Source organism: Varroa destructor, unplaced genomic scaffold (genome assembly GCF_002443255.2).
Source record: "Varroa destructor unplaced genomic scaffold, Vdes_3.0 BEIS01000001.1, whole genome shotgun sequence".
NCBI classification, from domain to species: Eukaryota; Metazoa; Arthropoda; class Arachnida; order Mesostigmata; family Varroidae; genus Varroa; species Varroa destructor.
Window position 1 is genome coordinate 61,376,026 of NW_019211454.1, and position 22,901 is coordinate 61,398,926.

Genomic DNA, 22,901 nt, shown 5'->3' on the forward strand with positions numbered 1-22,901 from the left:
TTCAGCTTTAAGAAATTAAAAAAATGTCTTCAATCCGCTACGGCAAGTTCTATTAGCTAGTGATTCATTTTGTCTTCTTAGATAGAACATGCAGTCCTTAAGACCTCTGTTGTAATGCTTTTCTAAAAGTGAACTCAATAACAGTATGATGTAAAAAATCTCGCTGTTGACCACAAAATATCCGCCCGATGTATATTAGAGAGTACTAAAATAGCAAATAACGAGTCAAAAAACGGACGGACTGAGGGTAACAGAGGCTAAACAGAATTGCCAATGACAAATGTACCGTACTTTGGCTTCCGAAATAGCCAACGTTTCAAGCCCTTAATAACTAGGTACAACTATGAGATCTGCTGGTTGTACGTGTCTGGATGAGCAGCTCGTGAGGCGCCAAGTAAACAGACACAGGATTCGTATTGAGCACACCCACCGTTGTATTCACCTATTTTTTTTTGTACTGTATTCCATATTTTATGTTGTATCTTCAAACGATGCCAATGTTATTGTGGCTTATACGATACGCCCGCATGGGTGGTTCCTTTATAATCCAAAGCGGATTCTGGTCGTCTCCATAGGAAGGTCCACATGTCACCGAGCATCTGGCCTGTCGGATGGCTGACGGCGTTAAACAGCTAAAAACAATGCGGAATCAGAGCAATGTCATTCTGGCGGCTCGGCCCGCTTGTCTCCGATCCTGACAGGCGACGCAGGCAGCATTCTATAGTATTAGTACATTCCTGTGCCGATATCAAGTAGGCAGGCTGGCAGGACATAGGAAGACGTGCAGACGGCATATGGCGCAGGTTGTGGGTCTTACATATGTGTATATCAAGTCTAGCAAATACGAGACTATGTTACGGTCAATCGGATGAAAGACAACGAAGCGAAACGACAATATTGACTGAGACCAAATAGGCGTGCACTGGCTAGTAAACCGGACAGGGGATATCAGGAAGGTTTATGAAGCTTCGAGGAAGTCGTGCGGGGCAAAATGAAGATAGAAAACTGGTAACCGATGCTCCGCCTCAAGAGTGATAATGGTGTATACGCACATTCTTAGGTAAAGACCACTACTATAAACATTGGCGGGTAGAGGTTAAACATATGTCTAGCGAAACATGTCGCAGATATAGATAAAGGTTTTAGCTAAACAGAATAGAAATGTAATAACGAAACAGTAAAAGCTTTTGAGCAATGCTTCGTACAGGTTTACAATTTATCATCCAAAGAAATAGTTGGCCATCGAAACTTACAGCCGTATTCAGGATAGAGGTTCTAGAAAAAACACAACTGCACATAACACTAATGCCGTGCAATTACCTTCATTTACTTTGCAACACGTTTTAACATACACGAGTAAATTGTAGTATTAATTACAGGCCGTATATAAATGAAAAATGGTGTCTCCCGATATCCAAGGGACGATAGTCATTGTACTAGATATTTAAATACCAAATCGTTAAGTCAGCGTTCGTGCAAGCCACATATATATATATGACTTTTTGAATTGTTTGGCTCGTTAGCGTTTTTTGTTTTCTTTCTGCGAGAAAAATGACAGAGTTAAATTGAACGGGCAAAACCTCAAGGCTTCTGGTGTGTAGCTGCCTTTCTTATCTTCGGCAAGCCTACGTAACAAGCTTTTAACGCATGTTAACTTTGGTGGTATGATTCACTTGCTCCATTGCTATTGCCGTCGCATCCAGCGTAAGCGCATTGTTTTCCGATGTCCCCTAGAGACTACATACAATGGGCCATGTACACGCTTAGTGAACGAGCAGTACATCTGTAAAAAGCGAAAAAAATCCACTATTGGCAAAATGTCGTGAACGCAGCAACAAAGCAAAGTATATGCTGCTATTGGAACACCGTCGTTGCTCTTGACCCAGTCATTTTTTGAATCGAAAAATTACCAAAAATAAACTATGATTGCTTTTTTAGTCTTCCGCTTTATTACTTATGTCCTTCTTCTTCGGTTTCGATTATTTCCAAAATAAACATGTATTCAAAACTTAAATCTAAAAACATAATATATGTATATAGCTAGATGATTTGATTGGCTCAATTATTATTTTAAAAATTGGCGATATTAGCTGGATTTAATGTAGCTGATATAGAATTGATTAGGTGAGTCAAAAAAGCATAACATTTGTCGTGGTTTCATTTGGTGCATTTCCGCCTTAGCAAATGAGAACTGGCCTTGAGGAAAGAGACCTATTCCCCCAACATCTAGGACTTAGCGCTTATCCCGTCAAGAAGGCATTTACTAGGAATACTTCATAAAGGTAAGATCACATTTCTGATATGGACGAGGCGCAAAATTCGTCTAAGTTCGCCGATCATTTTCAAGAACATATGCTAAAACGAAAACTAAGTTATAAGATAACGTACTTGTCGTCGTCGTCGTTTAAAGTTGTTCAATTCAACAGCATCGGTACCAAACACCCCCTATGTTACATGTCCTATGTTCTAAGTCACTATCGTGTTATCACAACTTACAGTTTCTCCGCTCTTCAGTGACTCCATCTTTCTGCGCACATTCGTTTTTCTGTCCTTCAGACCCAACGCATTCACTTGTTCGACAACCTCGTGTGTGCGAGCTTGCCGCTGTCGGTGATTCTTTAAGGTAGCACGTAGACGCCAACTCGCTCTGTGCTGTCGCATCGATTCACACTCCCTCACGTCTCCTACTTCGTATATATCGTACTTGTATATATATGGATTCTCCCTTGCTCTTTCTATCCGCGTCAGTCTTTATCTCCATCTCTAATAGTTTTTCTAGGCGTTGTGCTTCTGTGATTGATAAACAAACCACCGCCGGTTTCACCACGACTTCAGCTGGCACTGCGGCAGCCGCCGTTGCTAACGGCTCCAGTGGCAACAGTCCTTGTATCTGTAATAGTAGTAGTGGTGGTGGCACCACGACGATGACTCGTCAAAAGTGGAAACATCTGGGATCTAAGTTCCTGCCCTTGGTGTCTATCCTAGTCGAGTTTCCTAAGTCCTGTTCGTCTTCCTCTTCATCCTCCTTTACTTTCTCCTTTTGCTTTGCTTGTTCCGGCACAAGTCGGGCCGCACTGTCCCTTCTGGCACAACCTGCAGCCTTGTACGGTTGTCTTCTGTTCTGTCTTAAGCCGATTAGTGCCACTCATGTTCTCCGGGGAAATCTCTTTGCTGGTTTTTTTTGGCTGCCTTTAGCCTGCTTGCTCGCAAATACCACCAGCAGCTTTCGTTTTCACCAGCGCTCCTATGCGCTCGAACGCTACAGCCGCAGCCAACGCGCTGCCACCCTGCCTCTTTTTCCTTTCAAGGGCATGGATGAATCGGCAAACGGAAGAGATGCCTAACTTTTCCATCGTCTCCAATCATGCGTATATCCTATTTTTTCTTGTTTTTCCTTTCTCCACCTTCAATCAGTTTTGATAAACGAACTTGAACTATCTTTTGTATTGGTCTTTTCTGTACACGTGTGCGACTAAGTGAAGCGGGTGTCTAAAACACCATATTTACAAAAGAAACTGACTGACTGACTGACTGGAAATTTAGGATATTAACTTTTCCTAAAAAGCAGATTTAGAACTATATGATCACCATCTATCTTGCAAATGTATGCTACGTTGTAAGAGTAAATTAGATTTCACTAGTTCTTAATAAATCAAAAATTAATAATGGATCATAGAAAAAAATCTAAAAAATATATCCCCGTGTGAACTTTGGATACTATTGTGAAAGCTACTTAAATGCAAGGCAAACTTTACAGGAAAAATCAACGATAATTTGACAGGAAAAGTGCGCGGAAATTTAGAAGTTGAAACAAAAATCCGTTGTACTATATCAGTCAACATAAGTTCCCCAGATTCTATACGCTTACAGTTTGTTTAATTGCAAATGTTCATAACTTGCTTGAAACACCTTTATTCACCAAATTTCTATCATCAAATTTCATTGAAATAAGGCTCACAAGGACGTCGTTGAAACATCGGCGTTTAAACAGATATTAAAAGCAAACATATAAATTGTACTTGGTTAGAGAAGTACACGTTTGCGACGATTCTAAAGGTCAAAAAAAGTGTTTTTATGGTTATGAGACCCCGAGCCCAAAACCATTCTCCCCAAATTTAATTCTTTTGTGATGATACAAACTCAGTGGAAGGGGTTGCTATTCCACGAGTTCGTTAGACTGACTTCGTTGCGGTTTCGGAAATGTGCCAGCACATTCATTAGCGGCAAACTAGCGTACTTCAAGATAGTGCCTGATCGTGATCGTTATTCCAAGCAGTAAAAGCACGGCAGCTTCAAAGACTGAAAGGTCCCCAAAGGAAGGAAGTTTCATGGCGTTTGTATACTGACAAACCGACTAAACATGTCTCAACAACTTAACAGCTTTTTTCTTTACAAACCTGGAATAAGCATATTAAGGCACCAGCTGAACAGCCGGCGAAGTGATTTAAGACACTTGTTTTCGAAGTACTTATTCATGCTCTTACCCTCATTTATATATATCACAGTGACTTTGTACACTTCTACCTGGACGATAGCAACCCCCGAGTAATATGGTACAAAATTTATTTTATTGGCCTGAATCGGCTCCATCTATTACTTACTAAGGCCGAACGATGCAACGGTTAGCAGCAATGCAATAATAACTAAACGCATATATAATAATTGTCATTTATCTACTAAAGTCGTTTTCGACGGCTTTTTACCATATGACACATATCTGCTATCATCATTAACGTAATATATAATGAAACTCACTTCTATTAACGCCGCTCACTCACCTGCGTGCCTGCTACAGCTAATTAAGTACTACAGTTGATTGCAGATTTACTATTATCTTGTGAATGATTTTCTGCTTAGCCATCGTCAACGAGCTTGTAACCTGGACTGCGGTGGCAGGACGTTGCAGCTCCTGCTGTAATGAACTCACAGACTCACCCTACTAGAAGCGCCAGCATGGCCGCGTCTCGTATTTGGCCTAATCGTGTTTACAAGACCCTTCATTCACAACAGCTTGTTCCTGTTGTGAATAGAGAACCCTGTCAAATGGAGCGATAGGTGCCGAAACAAAGCGTACGGTGTATAAAAGAAATATCCCGTTTTATGCTCTGCGAAAGCTCTCCTTATTTTATATCTATGGGCAATAAGTTCTTTTTTATGAGTGGAAGTTACCGCGATATTGGTAATCACACCTCAGGATTGCATGCATATATTTAGCATCTGAAAGCCTCTCACATAAGCGACGCGTTGCTGTTAAGCGTAGCCATAGCATCAGCTAGCTGGGCTCATATCATAGAAAGTAGCAGCTATTTTCGATTGCGAAGTTAAAACCCTGTTATATAGATAAAACAGTGAGGTCTTGTGTTGACGCAAGAGGTCGTCGCTTGAAGAGCGATGACGTGGTCACATTATGGTGTGAGTTATGTTCAATTACTATACACCGGAAATGAGTGATGCGGTGCGTTATTTCGCTCTGTCAGTCAAACGAGGGCTACTACAAAGAAAACAGTGCAAATTTCTGGGAAAATTGACTGAAAAATTAACGATTAGAAGATAGCTAGCAAAGGAAATATGCTCTTCTCGATCTTGTATGCACATCGACAGGGGGGATATTACCGAGGACACTGATTTACGTTATCTTGCTGCTTTTTTTTTGTTATCTTCCAAGGAGCTGTCGGTAACTCCCTGAACTTAATAACTCATTCTCGATCTGTCCTATTCGTCTAAGGTATAAATAAATAGTCGGCTACAATGAAGAGGTGAGCTTTGAGTTCTTGCGCTATCGCTATCAGACTGTTCTATAAGGGGTATCGTGTCTTTATCTGATACCGTTCAGCTACAGGTAATTAATTTAAGTTTTAAGTGACGCAGAAGGCGATTAATACGCCTTTCTTCTCTGTTAGCGTACGCAGTTCTGGACGCGGTATGATTACCTATGCTTATGTACTGAAGTTCTTTGGATGGCAAAGCAGTCCAATTGTGTTCGTTATTGGCAGTTTATTACTAAAGTAACGCTAATACATAAGTTACTTGAAAATTTTAATACAATAAAGACTTACAGAACGTCAAGAGGGTTTTGCTTTACTCAGTGTATTTGTCTATATATATATACGAGCTTTACATATTGAAGACATTTTAGTTTTTAGATTTTGAGTCTGAACCACCTAGATTCGTATCCGAGTTACATTAACAATAAAGCTGCACTTGCAGTAAAGTTTCCTTAAGTTCTTAATAAAGATAATTTCCTTTAATTGTATCGCATGACCTCAAGCGTTAAGGTCTAGTAGCTTTTCTAATTAACAACAGCGTATAAATGCGAATCTCCAGTTCTTTGTCTCTTAGCCCATTTTCCCGTATTCCCTTCGCAGCGGTAGATAGGGACAGAAGAAAAGCCCGCCGAAGCGCACGGCACGCAGTGTAAAAAGGCCCGCCGACGGCCACTTTCTCGGTTCGTGGATACCTAATTTCGTCATCCCCTCATTAACATTGCCTGTGGAATGTTCCCTGAAGAGCTGTAACTCATCAAGTTTCATAGATAATTTCACAGGAACATTGCATCTGACTTGCGGTCCCCGTCTCCACTCAAATCAAAAGAGTATTAGCCATTTATTTAACCAATACGAGTTTTCGCTCAAAAGAATCAAATGCTCTTTTCATCTTTACTTCAGGAAACGAGGTCATAATATGGCTCTTTTTTATTATATGGGGGATTAATATGAAGAAGAAATAGTTTTGTATCTGGCTTCATTTCAACGACCAAATTAAATTTGAATACATTTATTGAGTTTCAAAGATGAAGTGCTAGAGTGATGACTGGGAACCGCAATGTTAAAAACATGATCGCGTCTGGACGCGCGTGAAAAACGAAGGCGTAAAAGAAACATATATAAAAAATCGTACTCGCTTACGATATTCGTTTTTCTTTTCCGCAAACGTTTATAATTATCTAGATTTATTCCCAAAGAAATTCGAGGAGAGGTCCATCGAAGAAGTCGAAATTTTAGAAACGTTTTAAAACCCCAGCTTACGCTTTGCTCTCTATACGGACAGAAGAGCGAAAAAATTTCAATTTGCTTAGTAGTTACTTTATTCAATTTTTTATAACCACCTTCAATTTGCAAAAAAATGTTCAGTTATATTTAAAAAAAAAAAGAAGATTTGATACGCTAAAAATGTCTAAATCTGTATGTCTCTTGCAACTTCAAGTACTGGTCAATAGTTTTCATAGTCCACCAACTAAATATCATATAAATGTTGATCCTTATTCTACGAAGCATGTATTCGAAATATCACGTAAATCCCATCTTAGATGGTCCGTGAAAGCATCGGAAATGCCCCATCCGAGGTTCTACCATAGCATTTCAGTTAATATTCAGCGCAACTAGCATGGGACCATTAGATACTTCTTCAGTTTTAATGGTGCAGTGTAACGTATGAAAATCTAAATGCAGATAAATCAACAATTTGGAATACAAGTAGAAAAACAAGTAAATATTGAATCATAGATGAAGCGGCATGTTAACAACTCGAGGGAATTTTCCTGTAAGCCGACTACGGTGAAATAGGAAAAATACATTTTCTGCTAGTTAATGCTCGAAAAAGAGCAAGTTTTTACAAAGGCGAATGATCAGAAATTTGGGTAAACGATTTGAACTCCCCACGGTCGCTGGCTTTTGATGTGAACATAGCTGCTCAGGAGTCGCCAGTTCTCATTAGTAACCTCGTCTCGTCGGACCGTGTGTCAGAGGCAGTTCGCTAGATGTTGCAGGTTACCTTCCTTGGGCAGCGCTCCGCGCTATATGACAAGTGTTTGGTTTGTCTATGTTACCGCTCTTTGCCTTAAATACAATCCATCGCAAAAAGGCGCAAAAGAAGGAAACAGACATTCCAAGTAAACTAATGAGCCTGCAATTACTAGGACAGTAAACTATGTAGAGGATCACTGAGAAACATCCTAACATTTCCGTTTCCTTATTAGCAAATGTATGTATGCAGAAGACACCTATTAATAGATAATAGTAAAACGAACTATTGCTTCGTGTAAATTGCAAGAAGGCGTTGTGTTTTAGGATGAGAACGGATAAATTGAAATCGCAGACCCAAACTATTATGATCTCAGCTAGGTAGGGAATAAGTCCCAAAGGAACAGGTCATCTGCATATCGAAATGGGCCTAATAATTACAGAATCAGCCAGATTCATTCTATAACAATAGGACCAACCGGTTCGTGACTGGGAATTAAAATTGCCCTTCTTGCCACAATACATACTATGCCTCATTTTATGTATATCTAGAATCGTACTTTAGTTCTGTTATCCGCCTAACCAACACAACTTAGACATCTATGACAGATCCCATCGACAGATGGTTGTTGGGAGTCGTTCAATGGGTTTTTGAAGAATAAATACTTAAGGCGCGATTTCAGAAGGAACAAGTGGAAATTCGAACAGAACTCCGACGTGATACTACTTCTCGAGACCGATTACCAATAATAAACTTCGGATTATAACACGATTTTGGCTTCATACAGCTCAAAAGGAGGAGTCAGTAACCGCTAACCGCCACAGTATCAGCGAGAGCGGATACCCCGATTTGATACTCATTGGATAACTAGTCCGATATCGAGTCGTCTGTCAGTGAGTGTCAATAAACTTTCTAAGTTATGCAGTGTGTATTAAAGCTGGCGCGAACTGTGGCAGTGCTGAGAAGCATATTTGATACGGCTGTTGCCAACTAATCACCGAAATCGAAGAAAGCCTCACATACTTTGATGTTACCTCCTGAAGGGATGACACAACCAATCATTAGACTAGCAATATAATATAACTAATTATTATATATATATATATATATAATATTATAATGTAAGTAACACTTACTGCGATAACAAACCAAAGATCGTACGAACCATGCACCTAAACTTATCGTTGCTCCAGTCTTGTTCACATTAAACCGAGCGTGTTAGAAAAAAGTTCTTACAAATGATGTTTTGTTTTGCTGGCGTTAGAGATGAGAGGAGTATATCGCAGTGTGTGTATGTATGTATGTATGGTCGTTGTCCCAATAAAATTTCTTCAATTCAATAACAAACCATCTTTATCGTGAATGACTGCCTGCCGATACGCTCATTTAACTGTCCATAAAGGAGAGGGCTTTGAAAATAGACTGCTTAAAGAATCCAATATGTAATAATAGACATACCTCTATTAGCGACGCAACAGGCCTAGAAAAGCAGTTAGCAAGCCTTATTTGCGTGTTGAGCCCGGAATTCTATAAGTTACAGATTTCTTGTGTATCGAGACAGGCAGCTAGCGGCTCGATATACAGTGTGTTTATGCTTATAATCTCTAGAAGGGCTGAAATTGCTTTGATATTCAAACGGAGACTTTGGCCTTCAGGGAAAAACGAATGAGCAGCAAGAGAAAATTTTCTGCCCTTATTGGCTGCATATGATCCTGAAGCGGTGTTGGTGTTGCACTGCACGTGTCAAGTGCTTTAATAACTTGCCCTATTATCTATTCAAAAGTTATCTCTCTGTTCAACTATTATAGTTTACTTTCATTATACCCTAAGCCGCCGCTCCTCCTCACCCGCTGATGCTACCACAGAGACGTAGGATAAGTAAAAGTTTTCAAGCCTTAATTAGGTACCGTGTGACACTTGACTATTTCAAACAAACTGGCTGTTATGTCATACTGATCTAACCCCGAACGTGGACAACAGTCACCATTACAAAAATGTATCGATGCCAAGCGTTTAATTACCGTTCATAAGATACGATGATATTTGCACCTAGTCCTAGTAGGCTCTAGCTAATGGATAATTGAGGCTAGCTCACAGATCGTCACTCTTCGACATCCCGATATCGAATTCAGGAGCGAAATCTAAGTGGCTGACAATGAATGCCGCCTTTATGGGCTTCGATATATTACCTCGACATTGTTCCTCTCCTGGAGTCGCTCTAGGGACAAGGTCTGATCAGTTACAATAACTCGCCTATGTATTATGTCGCTAATTGGGATATTATGGCACGGCTTCCCTCGACCTCATGGCGGTCTTATACTGCTTATATTACAACGATCTCGACAGCTGGACCTCTCATGCGTTCCCTGTTGTGTTTATATAAAACATCCGCTTTAATACATTATTAAACCCTAACGCTTGCCGTTACCTCCCACCCGGGCGCTTTGACTACGCTTCACTTTATGCCTTGATTTTATGCCCACTAAGTGCAGCAAAGCTATGCATTACGTTATGCACCGAGAAAGATATCCGTAAGACAACGGCATGTCACTCCTGATGATTCAAGGCGTAGGGCTTCATCTCTATAACCGTACAAAATGGGCACTACGATGATTTTACCTGCTTTGGCGGGTGCTTTTTCTTCACGTTTCTCTCGAGCGTAATTTTGTAACACTTTGCTAAAAAAAATTAAAATCCGTTTATTTAATGTATTTTCCGTCGATGGCACTAATCAAATACGATTTCTTATCTTTTTTATCAGACAAAACATTACCGTAAAAAATCCTAGTGGTATATCATTTGTTGATCGTTAGATTAATGCTGATAATTAAATGGCACCGCTGTGTCTGTCGCCTAGCACACTGTATCGATTACGAAGCCTTAGGCTCCTTTGGGCGTTGTCAGCTATTTTACGTCAGGCCAATATCATGCCCTGCTCCTAACCCAAACATAAGCCTCGATCTTGGACTTCTTTTGCCGTATAACAGCTTGAAAGGGTCGTCGTACGAATGGAACAGTAATATATTATATCAATTAAATGATTCACAGAAAATAAAAGCGGCCTTCTATGTAGAATAACCTGTCATCGTGCCGCAAACTCAGAGCAAACTAAACTGGACGGAAAACCCGGAGCCTTATTATTATTACTGTTATAGTAGGGCCTAGTCTCTAATGATACCTGTAATATGCAGGACACGTCCTAACGGTAATCACGCAGTTCCCGGTATGTGCAGGTTTATTTTTATGAGTCATTATGATTTTAGTTGTTGCCAGTACAATCTTCCGTAAAACAATGTGTTTTTACTTCCAGATAGGAGGACCGAACTGAAGGAGAAGATCCTCATTTGGCGCAGTCAGGAGCCAAGAATCTATAGAAATGTTTACCGTATTCTTTTTATAGTTGTCGATAATTCGATTGTACGTGTTGTGGATATTTGCAGCAGCATGGATGGTACTAGTTCGTACCTCCGCATCTCTCATGGTAGGAAAGCAATAGACATAATCAAAAAACTTTTTGAATAGTTTCTTTTTTATGTTGCCTATGATCATTCGAGTGTGGCTGAAAGATCTGCAATCACAGCACACCCTCTTTAATACGTAGTCATTTTTTGGCTGCAGAAAATAGACTGACGCAAACTAGCCGCTAGAAAAGCCTTAGTAGTAGCCGTACTCTGAGCGAATCGACATGTGCGTTTGTAAACGAGCTAGATCATCTACGAAAACGGAAAACACGTAAGGCCTAACTTATTACCACGAATGGCACGTTGCTGTGTACCAACTGCCTGGTAGGCAAAGTTGCTGCGACTTACTTCAGCAACTTTTATTGATGAGCTTCATTTACTCTAACGGTCCATCCTTTCTAGATATATGCTTGCATACGTAAGGGTTACGCAATGACTGGGAAGAAGTTGTGGAATGCGAAGAACCAGCAGTATACCAAATATATTCTGTGCAAACAAACAGCAATCGAAGGTTCCTTTTCCGCTTTGTGAATGACAGATGTCTCAGCAGGTGTGAGCTTGTCCGAGTATCGGATACGTAAAGGAGCAGAAAACCTTCATTAGAAAGAACCTACTTTAGTTCTCACATATTGCTTCACTCGAAACAAGTTCCATGTTTACCCTAGCTCGACTACCGGATAGCCCGCTGCATACAAGTTAGCAGGACATATGAGGGTTCGGGTTGTTTGTACGTAACACAAGCCCGCTAGAGTCGAATAAGGGGCCCTCCTTGCGTGCGGTACCATTTCTATCATAACTTTGATCTATTTAAATGACAGTAGATTTGCATTCGTATCTTAACCACCTGTGAGGGTCAAGTTAGCGTAACTCCATGAGGAGAAAACCTATCAATATTTACGTAATCGATAATGATTTACTTGCATATAAAAACCTTAATAGTTGTGCGTAAGTGTCATTGGAGAGAAGTTTAAAGGAACTGCCTCAGGTTACCCAGAGGCACAGCAGACGAAGCAATGGCATCATTGTAAAATACATGAGACCTGTTTTTACAAGCATATATAGTGAACGTGAATTACCGTGTATTTATCTACACAGGTCGAAGGCGGGCTAATCAAAAGCGGACCGTGCGACTGGACCCTGTTTTGCAAGTTGCGTTCCTTTTTATCAGAATATCACAGGTAAACGACCAACACTATAATAAGATTATATACATCGCGCTCATAAAGCTAAAACAACGCTCCTTTTACAATTACCAAAACATAAAGAAAACGTTTCTATATATATATATAAATATATGGATGAAACACACTGTCAAGTTTCTAGTACGCTGGTGATGTAGCGATATTAATCATCTTCTCGATGGGGGTATATGTGGTTCGCCCTGAACTGCAATAACTAGTGCCAGGTCTTAGTTACGCGTTGCAAACGTGAAGATCGAACTTGGCCTCAAATATGTTCTTCGATCACGAGCACAATTGCCAACATATCCCGGTAGTATAAATCGATACTGAAAGATCATAGTTTACGCTGACTGGTTCAGTTTTCTAACTATGTATACGCATATGTATACAACCCGAATGAAGACAGATGCTTTATTCAGCTTGAGAAAAAATGTTTTTGCCCAGAATATGATCGAGCAAAAAATTTAGACTACAGTAATCTAGAACCTGAAATTGAAGCGAAAATGTAAATATATATCAAACCTGTTTTATTAACAATTACCTGCAAGTTGATCCTTTCTAACAATTCACTGCTATGGTTTACCGTATAATAAGATCTCATTTTATCTATGAGCGTTCTGACGTTGCTTAACACACAGTTTATTTACAAATAACAATGTCAATACTGGACCTGCTTCTCGATGAAGTACTTTACAAGTCGATTTTATTGATGACGTTCATCGGCCGGAAAATGTCATCGATAACACTCAGCCTTTGTTACGTGATGCAGCGCTCCCTTTTTGTCGATAGGTTAGGACGATTTTTCAATAATTTTTTTCCTAAAAATTCAAGGAAAAACTCGAAACATATATTTATTAGAGTGGTAGATGCAACATTTGCCAAGTACGTCCGGCACAATTCTTTCCTATAAAAGAATTTTTTCGAAGGACCATCGTTAAGGCGTCGTAAACTATCGTTTATTATTATTGTCTACTGAAATAAGATCAACGAGTTCCTTAGTAGGATCACCATTGCTAGTTCTACTTTACATTTGTTATCCTGCTTTGGACTCCTCGGTTGGCCGGAAAGTAAAAGAAGACCATTTCATTATAAGCCGTCTTGCTTATAATGCTTCGCTTACAGAAAGCCCACAGTGCCAGTGGCAAAAATACAAGCTTTTGGATTCAATTCAATCATTAAAAACATTTAATAAATTGATTTGATCGATTCGCTGGTTATATCAGTGATTACCTCGTTTCATCTGTTGGCATTTTCATTGCAGACTGGATACAACCTCTGAAAGGAATCAGTACAATCAAATACGATACCCCTCACATTGGACGGGTTCGTCGTACAAATAAGACCAGCTATGCTCTGAAAGCAGCGAACACATGCAGGTTTAACATGCGGAAGTAACGGCGCAAAATGGGGCAATGTAACTAAAATGTTTGATTTGTATTGTACACTTCCCTTTCGACTTTTAAAAACTTATTGTTTGGCTCGAATTGTCGTTTTTTAATAGAAGACTACGTACGTAACGCAACCTGCGAAGTATGGCATCGTGTTTGTAGCCTCTCTATAATTTCCTTTATGAAAAAACGTGTTCGCTGCTCGTTGTTCAGCCAAAAGAGATACGTCCTAGTGAACAATAGAACTATTTTGTAATAGATACGCTCTGAGGTCTGCTTTTTATTGTCATGCTTTAAAATGAAGTGTAACGTGGAGACATTCTGATCAGCGTGTCAGAATGCCATCTTAGGTTACTTGACATCTGAAACGATCCCGAATTCTACTTAGAGCTGACATATATTTCGAGAGATATATTCTTCGCTAGACTTCGCAAACATACGCAGATTTCGAAATGCGTTTGTCAACACGAGCTATTTTTTTTTATGTAGAAAACAATCCACGGAGCAATTGGGGAGATCTGACGTTGTCATTAGGCAACCAGACTATGAGCTTTCAACTGCCGTGCCAAGGGGTCATGAATCTTTTGACGAATTCGAGATAGCGGGCCGCATTCATTGCTCAATTATCAGCGAGCACTTGTCAGTAATGGAGGTCCCTAATGTCGAGTAGAGTCTACATTTACCTTATGTCCAAACCTACTCGGTACTGCCGCCAAATTCGACTTTTCTTTAAGGCAACGCAATTCTGCCTTGTGATTCCCCTCCGGCCGTCAATAGACGTTAGATTATATCTGGTCTATGGCGACTTTCTTGTTGGCTAAAATTGTCAAAATTGCACGCGGAATATAACGCATAAATTTACAACCGGCTTCGAATAGCCGGGAAACCCGTGTTTTACTCAGTTAAATCATAAATTTGTACTATGCCGGTTCTAGCCGACAAAGCTCCTGCACCCGAAGGTCTGCTTTCGCGAAAAGGCTTTTCGATTGCAGTAACACCTTCGTGTTCCTCGGCTCCCGATATGTGATCATCTCCTCGCTAGCCTTCAACGCCCCAACTTGCAGTCTTGCTACATTATCTCCGTATTGGTTTATACCATTCACGCTTTGTGCTTTCTTACCTGACGCCTTCACCAATTTTCCGTGAATATCCGCAGCGCTGGGACCTTTGAGCAAGAAACACTTCATCACTACTTTTCAGACCAAAATACTCTTCTTTTGAGCTGATTTCTCCAAGAGCAAACCTGACCGGTTGTGACAGCCTTACACAATACAGTGTTCTTTTGATGATAGGCAGTTTAACCTTATTAGCCTTTTATTGCCAGTATTTTGGACTGGCGACCGAGATTGTTGAGACTAGGACCTGCGGTACGTTTGTATAGCTTGCTTGTCGATGAAGAATCGATCGCTCGTAGTGTTCCGTGTAATCATAAGTAGAAATTGGCACTTGTTGTCCGTTAATTTTTCATTGGTCAATTTTGCTGAGAGACGCGTATGGCCTTTTTCAACATGCATATAAATGGCCTAACATTCTAAAAGGAGCTCTTTATCATATTGACGTATGACATTTTATTTTGGACGACACTGATGAATTCTTTAAGAACTCTTCTGTTTCGTAAACCGTTTTTGCTCTTATCGGAATGTTTTTTTTAAGTACATGATGGAGCTGGTAAGAAAGAGGTAGGTTCCGTATGTAGGCACAATCATGCAGACGGTAAGGCCTTACTCTAGTCTCCAGGTCGTTGACCGCATTGCGATCGTTTACTCTGTCTAAGAAGATTTTGAACCGACCCGATTGAAAGTGTTCGGTCTAGCTATGACAAATTTAGAAACGACAACAATTTGTCGTGGCTAATAGTTATTATTCTAGAAATAATAGTTACACATAATATGATTGACATCAATGAGTCCTTCTAAAATACAGTCAGGTTAAATCGATCCTTCCTCAATATGATAGTGCCAACATAAACAAACAGCCATTCACTCGTTTCTTTCGTCTAGTGGACCTGCTTCTGCATATAGGTCGAAGAACGCCCGAATGCTTTGTCAGTCGTTCATCGAAACTGTGATTACTTATACTAAATATGAATTGAGCGATAGTTAACTCTGTGTTCTGGATGTGTGACCGCATGTAGCATCACATGATACGATTCCGAAGTTGAGTGAGAGCTGTTGCCATTAGTGTTATCGCCGTTGAAGTGAAGGAGAGCCAGCTTTAGGAAAATAGGCCAACACTTCCTGTCCCTTTTTTCGCTACTGGCTAACTCTTTTTCCCTGCTGCCGCTGGCTGCATGATGGATCGTGACGATTTCGTTGATCCCCATCTTCCTGGCCGTCCCACACGGGTCCCCAAATCTCACTTCTCAACTCGCTTGTGCACAATGGATGGCATGACACTCGCGGCAGACAGCTAATGCCACTGCCACTCATAGCCGCCCAGAGTATCCAGCCGTCCCCGCTATGCGCTACTTACCGCTTCTTCCTATCCGCAATCGAGGGGTCATCCACAGTCCGGTCCACGACGATTTCTAGCGCTGGAAACTCCTCTGCGTGTTGTTGCTGGTGGGCACTTGGATTGCGGTGATGTTCCGGCGGGTGCAAAGTTCATACAGATAGCCCAAGCTACAGCCGTCGCCGCAGCCGTGCGTGCGCCTGCATGTGTATATTGGGTCCTTCAACTTTGCAATGAAATGCTACCACAAAGGACGGACGTCCCGGTGGTCGAGCGCTATATGTAGGACTCGGTCAACGGCTGGCGGGGAGGTCACTGCGCAAATAACAAAGAATGAAAAGCGGATAAGGAAACGCCTAGAACGGACTTAGAGGGGTATTGAAAGGTTGGGGGGTGGTGGTAGCAAGGAGGTCGAGGAGAAACTGTGGGTTTAGGTTAGGCGGGGACATAGACATTCACATTGGTTTGGCACGCAATGGCTGCAAAGGAAAGAACGGCGATGCGGCTAACATCACACCGTTGCTTTTTGCTAGAGTCAGATGGAGCGAGCTAGTGGTCGCATAAACGGTCGGCCGGGGCTTAGGGTTTCATCAGCAAAAACGTTTCTTTTATCATTTAATGGAAACGCTTGGATGCTTGTCATGGAGCATGAAAGAAAAATAATCGCCCTTCATTGGCTAGTCGCTGCGGCTGAGGCTAGACATCGAGACTGCCGGTATTGCAACTCCTATGGCTGTTATTGTGGCTAAGCCTGCTTGGTCCTGCACACTTTCCTGCGTAGCTTGCTTTCTATATATCTTAAGCAAAGCCTCAGGTCTGTCAGTTGGCTGGCGGGTCCTTCCCTCTTCGATGATCGAAAAGCAAAAGAACAGTAATGGTAAAATCGTTCGTTCCGATCAGATTGTCGTCCAGCCGTCTCACACTGAGGTCGGACCCACTAAGATGAGACAAATTTATGTATCAGTTATGTATCTCCTGAGTACATTGACGTCAATAGACCGCTAGGTTTCGCCACTTGATACAACATTAACGCAACTATGTGCGTTAAATTCAAATGATTAGGCCATTGGATTGAAAGCTTATGTTGCAACCACTTTCCATAAAACCGCTGGATACATCGATAGAATTTCTGTATGGCTATAGCACTATGCCACCAACCTTCGAGCGCAGGTAATACTTGAAGTTGCGCCAAGTCACTACGTCCAGCCTTCGTGAAATTTTTTCCATCTCAATGCATACGAGGATAGATCTTCCATTGTGTATGAACATTGTACTGATCAATTAACGCATACAAAAACACTACGTAACAAACAAACATTTGTTTAGTTGCTGTGGAGATTTTTATCGCAAGAAGAGCAGAGATGGCACGATCTGTCTGTCACCACCAAACAATAGAAAAACCTGTAATATCATTTAAACTTATCAATGGTTGTCTTTGATCTGTGTCCGCTTTCCGGTTTTCGACTCGTAGCATTACCGCTTAATGCATATTGATGTTGTTCAGTCCTGTCATTTTGTACTGCTCATTTTAACCCCTGCGCAGCGTGTTTAAGGAGTTTTGCCAAGTGTTCCATAATTGAATGCCTGTAAGATAGAAATGGATTTTCAATCAGATCTCAGAAATTACATATTCCTTCCCGATGTCTACCAAATGCAGGTTTTATCTAGTATCTGCCATTTTCACTAGGAAGCACCCAATTATTATTATCAAGTATTCATCATATTATATCAAGTATCGATTATTTTCAGGTAATATTATATATTACATTCTACTTTGGCAAAACGTTTTTTCGACGCACTTCCTAGGCCATTCGTACTTTTCCATTTTAGCAACATGAAAATTTCTATATTCTTCGCACTCGGGTACCGCGTTGGTAAAGTGACTACCCTCTGGCACCATCATTAGTTCCGCCTAGACGTATCCATCACTATAGATCATACTCTATGTTGACGCACAACCGCTAGCGAGGAAGCCCACGCCTATACCTTTAATAACCTTGGCGAACCAGGGCAGAGACATCACTGGATGTTATGGCTAAGGTCATTGTCTTTTAGTGATACGTAATCACCCTCATTCCCGTATGCTCTCATCATTCGCACCACAGTTCGCGCTGATCCTATGTCCTCTGGCAGGCCAAGAATTGCTATCGGTACACAACTGCGGCAGCGAATCAAATGAAAACAGCAAAACATCTTTCTATACGACGGGGCTTGAACAACGAAATTCCTAGAACCTCTGCCTTTGTTGACGCGCTCTTGCCACGCAAACATGTGTTGGCCAGTTCACTGTCTACACTAGCAGTATGCACCATTGGATAGCGCAAGCGAACGTATACTGACCTAACAGGCACAGATTAGCGGCTAATGCAAAAGAACCCCCAGCCTTATCGACCTACCAATAACAACAGCGAAAATGCCAAAGTTTCCCTAGCTTATTTTCTAAATCGATTGTTATCCTAATAAGGCCAAAGGGGTCGATCCGCCCAGCACTGTCCCAGATTATCTATACTTTAATAGTTTGATCTGAGACAGAAATGTTCCCAGGGCTCTGTTACCTTTTATTACCAAGAAAAAACAAGAGATATGCAAATTGTCAGAAAAGTTCTATAAGTTGTAGTTCGTCAACCGTATCATAGCGATGCTTGTTTTCAATTCGTAGGAAGGTATCACCTAGTTGCACATGGGCCTGAATCATCATGGCCAAAATCACGAAGTTGCGTTGAGCCATGAGCGCATGAAGTCAATACAAACAGTTCTAATTAGGTAAAATCGAAGAGGGACCATATCCTTCTAAGTAAGAATTTTTTTGCAAGAAATGATACAGCTGAGCCGCCTTAGATGTGGGGCAAAGCAAAGTTATGTGATTAAATGTGTTGCCCGCTTGAAAGCACAACTGTAGTGTGCCCTCGTACTAATCCTAGTGACACATAGAGTGGTGTAGATCCGGAACCGAATATATGTAACTTTCAGGCGTTCAATAATTAAAGATTCGAGCACTAGGAAGCCGAATATATCAAATCAGTTGCTACGCTATAACGGTTTCTTTATACTCCATTGTATCTAGCTGCTCCGATTGCCGTCCACCTCGGCAGATCCTTGAAGCAGCAGCACCGTTTGCCAGCACAGATCGTAATTCCTTATAGAGACATTAGTAGGCGACTAAATGTAGACAGGATAAGCGATAGCAAGACAGTATTAAGCACTCGAAGGCACATTGCTCAGTACTTAATGGTGTTCCAGTGAGAAAAACGAACGAGTGTAGACCTATCATTAAGCGCAGCACAATGATATAACACAACAAAGGCGCAACACAAATAAGTACTCCAATTTTGCTGACGATAATGGCCGCTTTTTTAATGCAAAAATATTCTGTATTTCAGCGTTGAGCCCAGATATTACACACGAAATTAAGGTACGCATTTATCTTCCAGAAAATGAAACGTTTTTATCAAGCATGTGATGTGGGTACAATAGACGCTTACAAGCAATTGCTAGTGGAGACGCCTCATAACACTGAACATATTTCCAAGTTATCCCACAGCGGTAAATTCTTAGTAGAGTTTCATTGAACTCTCGTAGCTATAGATAGGAGGCCTCTTTTTAACTTTTGCGCGTGCTCCTCGGACGTGAGGCATAGGAACTACCTTACTGTAGAAATAATGTACTCAGTCCACGTTCCGCATCATGAGCTTCGTACTATTCCATGATTCTACCCCGTGGGCCTCTGCATGCTTTTCCTATCCTAGTGACGTTTCTGCCATGCCCGCTACTGTCTTTTCGTTCGTTTTTTTCATCACTAGCAGCAAATACGACGTGTCGTCTACTACTACACTGTCGATTTCCGTCTCCTGACGATGGCGGTGGTCGTGGTACTATTATAGCTCTTTTTTTCTCTAATAAAACTAGCTAACAGGCGTCCAGGAGGATGAGCGCCGCGCATCAGCTGATAAAAATCACCACTCAGCTTTACTCTCTTCGGTAATGGTGGTATTAGAATAAAACGAACTGCAAAAAACGAGACCGAAATGATTTGGGATTCCCTCGTGGGGAGAAGCAACAAATCCGAGAGAAGAGACGCCGGTTAGGCAACCTGTTAGATTGCTCACCAAATTCGACAACAAAGATGTTCGGCAAAGACGAACGGGCAAGAGGCCATTCGTATCTCCTTTTCCTGGAGAATCAGGCAAAGGCAGGCACAAAACCATTGGCTATCCATTGATCTAAACACAGCGCACATCTGCCACAATCCTCTAGCGGGCGAAGTTTTCTATTTTGTTTCGTGTACGTCGGCTATGTACTACAGCTGCGTGCTAAGAACTTTAGATCGAGCAAACACCACGAAAACGCTTCATAATTATGAGGATATTGCTGGCTGATGCTAATGTATGATGGTGCGCTTTTTGAACAGTCAGTTTTGACCAGTTTCTATTAGAGTGAAAGGACCAATATTGGGCATTATCCCATTATAATATGATTTGCTATAATGTGGATTTTAGCGGTTATTATATTACGGAGTGATATTAAATACTAAATAAAAGATTTCAAAAAAACGAACCCCAGGTCTCTTACTTGTTAAGAAAGTATCTTGACCTCGTAGGCTACCACGCCATAATTTTCGGCACCTTTTCAAACCAATTCATCACAGCTATTGAGCGGTTTTTTTTTTTTTTTTTTTCATTATCAAAAAGCTTGGTCGCGCACGGAGAATTGCACTTATTAGTACAGGAAAAAAGTAATAGATTAAGGTGCAAGTGATAAAACTAAGCATTTCAAGCTCGGACTACAGTTCCTATTTTTGCCATATGAAAGAGGGTCGCAAAGACTAATTTTAAGACAATGCTTGCTGCGGCTAGTAGTTGCTTTGTCTGTTTCTGGCCACGCTACCAGGAATAGGAACCTGTTGCACTTAATGAGCAAAGTTTGCCCTTCTTACTGCAAGACGACGTTAACTCTCTTGTCTGTAATTAAATTAAGCTCACCCTTGGTAATCCTGTAGGAAGGCAAAAGGGATTTGTTCTTAAACGCTTAGTGTGGGAGTCTTTTTCTTAGCCATACGCAGCTATTCGGTGGTGATTCGTTAGTGAGATAGTTGCTTAGTGGGGTCTCGCTGGATAGTTCGACATTCACTGTCTTGTTTGTCAAAGAACCCTCGGCGAAAATTAACTAACGTAAGCCTTTTGTTTTTTCGTTCTTTTGTCTCCCTTCATCATATTTGAAACAAAAAGCTTGAATATATTTCCTGCAAACAATTAAGTGACAAGCCGATAGTGACGACGCAAAATCATTTTGTGATCTTCTGCTAAATTAGAATGTAATACAACCGACCAATAATCTTCACTTGCGTATACTATCGATCCTGTATGGGGTTTGTAGATCATCTCAATGATGTAGAGATTCGAACTTATTTGGGTTCTTCAATCCAAATACACATTGAGAGGGCAACAATATGCTATTTAGATTTTGTTATAGGACTATTTATATGATTCATACCTTCAGATATTCCATTCGTTTCATTATTTCCAAAGCGACTTTCGTTTTCGTAGAACAAATGATCTTCAGTTTACGATAATCTGCCTTCAATAAAGTGCGTTCACGCTGTTAATACCAACTACAGATTTACGAGTATAAAATTATGGGATAGGCTAAAGCTGACCTATAAAAAAAGATCCCAATAACTGAACAAATATATAGCATCGCTAGCCTAACGTCTAAGTCAGCGTATATGCACCCTAGTAAAAATGTTGCTATATTTTTATCAAACCGGTCATAGGTAAATAGGGATAATTTGTTAATAATTGATAATAATAGATAGTTATATTTTATGATGAAGCGTATCAGAATGTTTCGATATGTCTGCTTAGTAGAACTATCATCCATTGAAGCTACCGTCAGATATGAATATTAATAAAAAGCGATGCAATATGAAACACATACTAGTAGTCTTCACTCTTCCATCGGTCATAAGCTTGGTGTGTATTCCAACGAGAATTTTTGCTGAATCAACGGCTAAATGTACTGACACTTCACAAATACTAAGCTTTAAATGATCAAAACGCAGACTATCGCGAATACAATATGGCGGAATAGTCATGCAACTATCTTTCCTATTGTCGTCTGTCTGAAAGTTTACCTAAAGCATTATTCTTTCTGATACGATTTTTATTACCTGAACGAGTTTACTTTTCTTATATACGTGTCATAAGAAGTATCTTTAGGTCTGCGGCCCCGCGCAACAGTTTTTCGATAATTTGCTGCTTGGGTTCTAGTTTGGCGGGTTCCGGCAAATGGCCAAATGGCAAGCCAAAGAGGGCTGAGCACACTGAGATAGTAAGCGAAATTGGATGGCTTTTCAGAAGTCACAGGAGAACGTGACGGGTGTCTCAGGTCGGGAGAGAGCACTAAGGCTGTGCCAGTTTTCGTAGTGGCTAGTGGTAGTAGTAGTAGTAGTAGTATCATCGAAAGGAGCCAACGAGCAAGAAGCAAGAGGATGGCTAGCGACGTGTCTCTACAGCCGACGAACTACTTCCTTACTGAACGCCGACGGCCACTAAAGTACGTGATCAAAAAACCGCGTCTTTGATGCTTGTTCAACGCTGCAGCGGCTTGCTGCCGTAAACTACGATTCTGTCGGCTGCGATCTAACTTGGAAAAATTCGATGTTTTCGCGCTCTTGAGATCGA

General features: G+C 40.9%; 1 protein-coding gene and 2 long non-coding RNA genes across 7 annotated transcripts in view; 2 read left to right on the top strand and 1 right to left on the bottom strand.

The window, feature by feature from the left end:
* LOC147758905 (uncharacterized) overlaps positions 1-22,901 on the top strand; it is a 232,395-nt gene that overhangs the window by 27,945 nt on the left and 181,549 nt on the right. The window lies entirely within an intron of this gene.
* LOC111255338 (uncharacterized) overlaps positions 1-22,901 on the top strand; it is a 52,403-nt gene that overhangs the window by 12,871 nt on the left and 16,631 nt on the right. Inside the window, exons 2-3 of one of the 5 annotated variants that reach the window (XR_015325494.1) lie at positions 2,182-2,282; positions 12,297-12,353. The exons of 1 other annotated variant lie outside the window; for it this stretch is intronic. This is a non-coding gene — a long non-coding RNA (uncharacterized LOC111255338). Of the gene's footprint in view, positions 1-2,181; positions 2,283-2,556; positions 3,438-4,857; positions 6,321-12,296; positions 12,380-13,643; positions 13,779-22,901 lie in introns of those variants that run through there. 3 more of the 5 variants (XR_015325492.1, XR_015325493.1, XR_015325491.1) reach the window with 3 other exon arrangements.
* On the bottom strand, positions 13,806-22,529 carry LOC111255337 (uncharacterized). Its single transcript, XR_002675434.2, has 4 exons — positions 22,156-22,529; positions 21,712-21,795; positions 17,699-17,805; positions 13,806-16,536 (listed from the first exon to the last, which is right to left on the bottom strand). It is a non-coding gene; the product is annotated as an uncharacterized LOC111255337 (long non-coding RNA).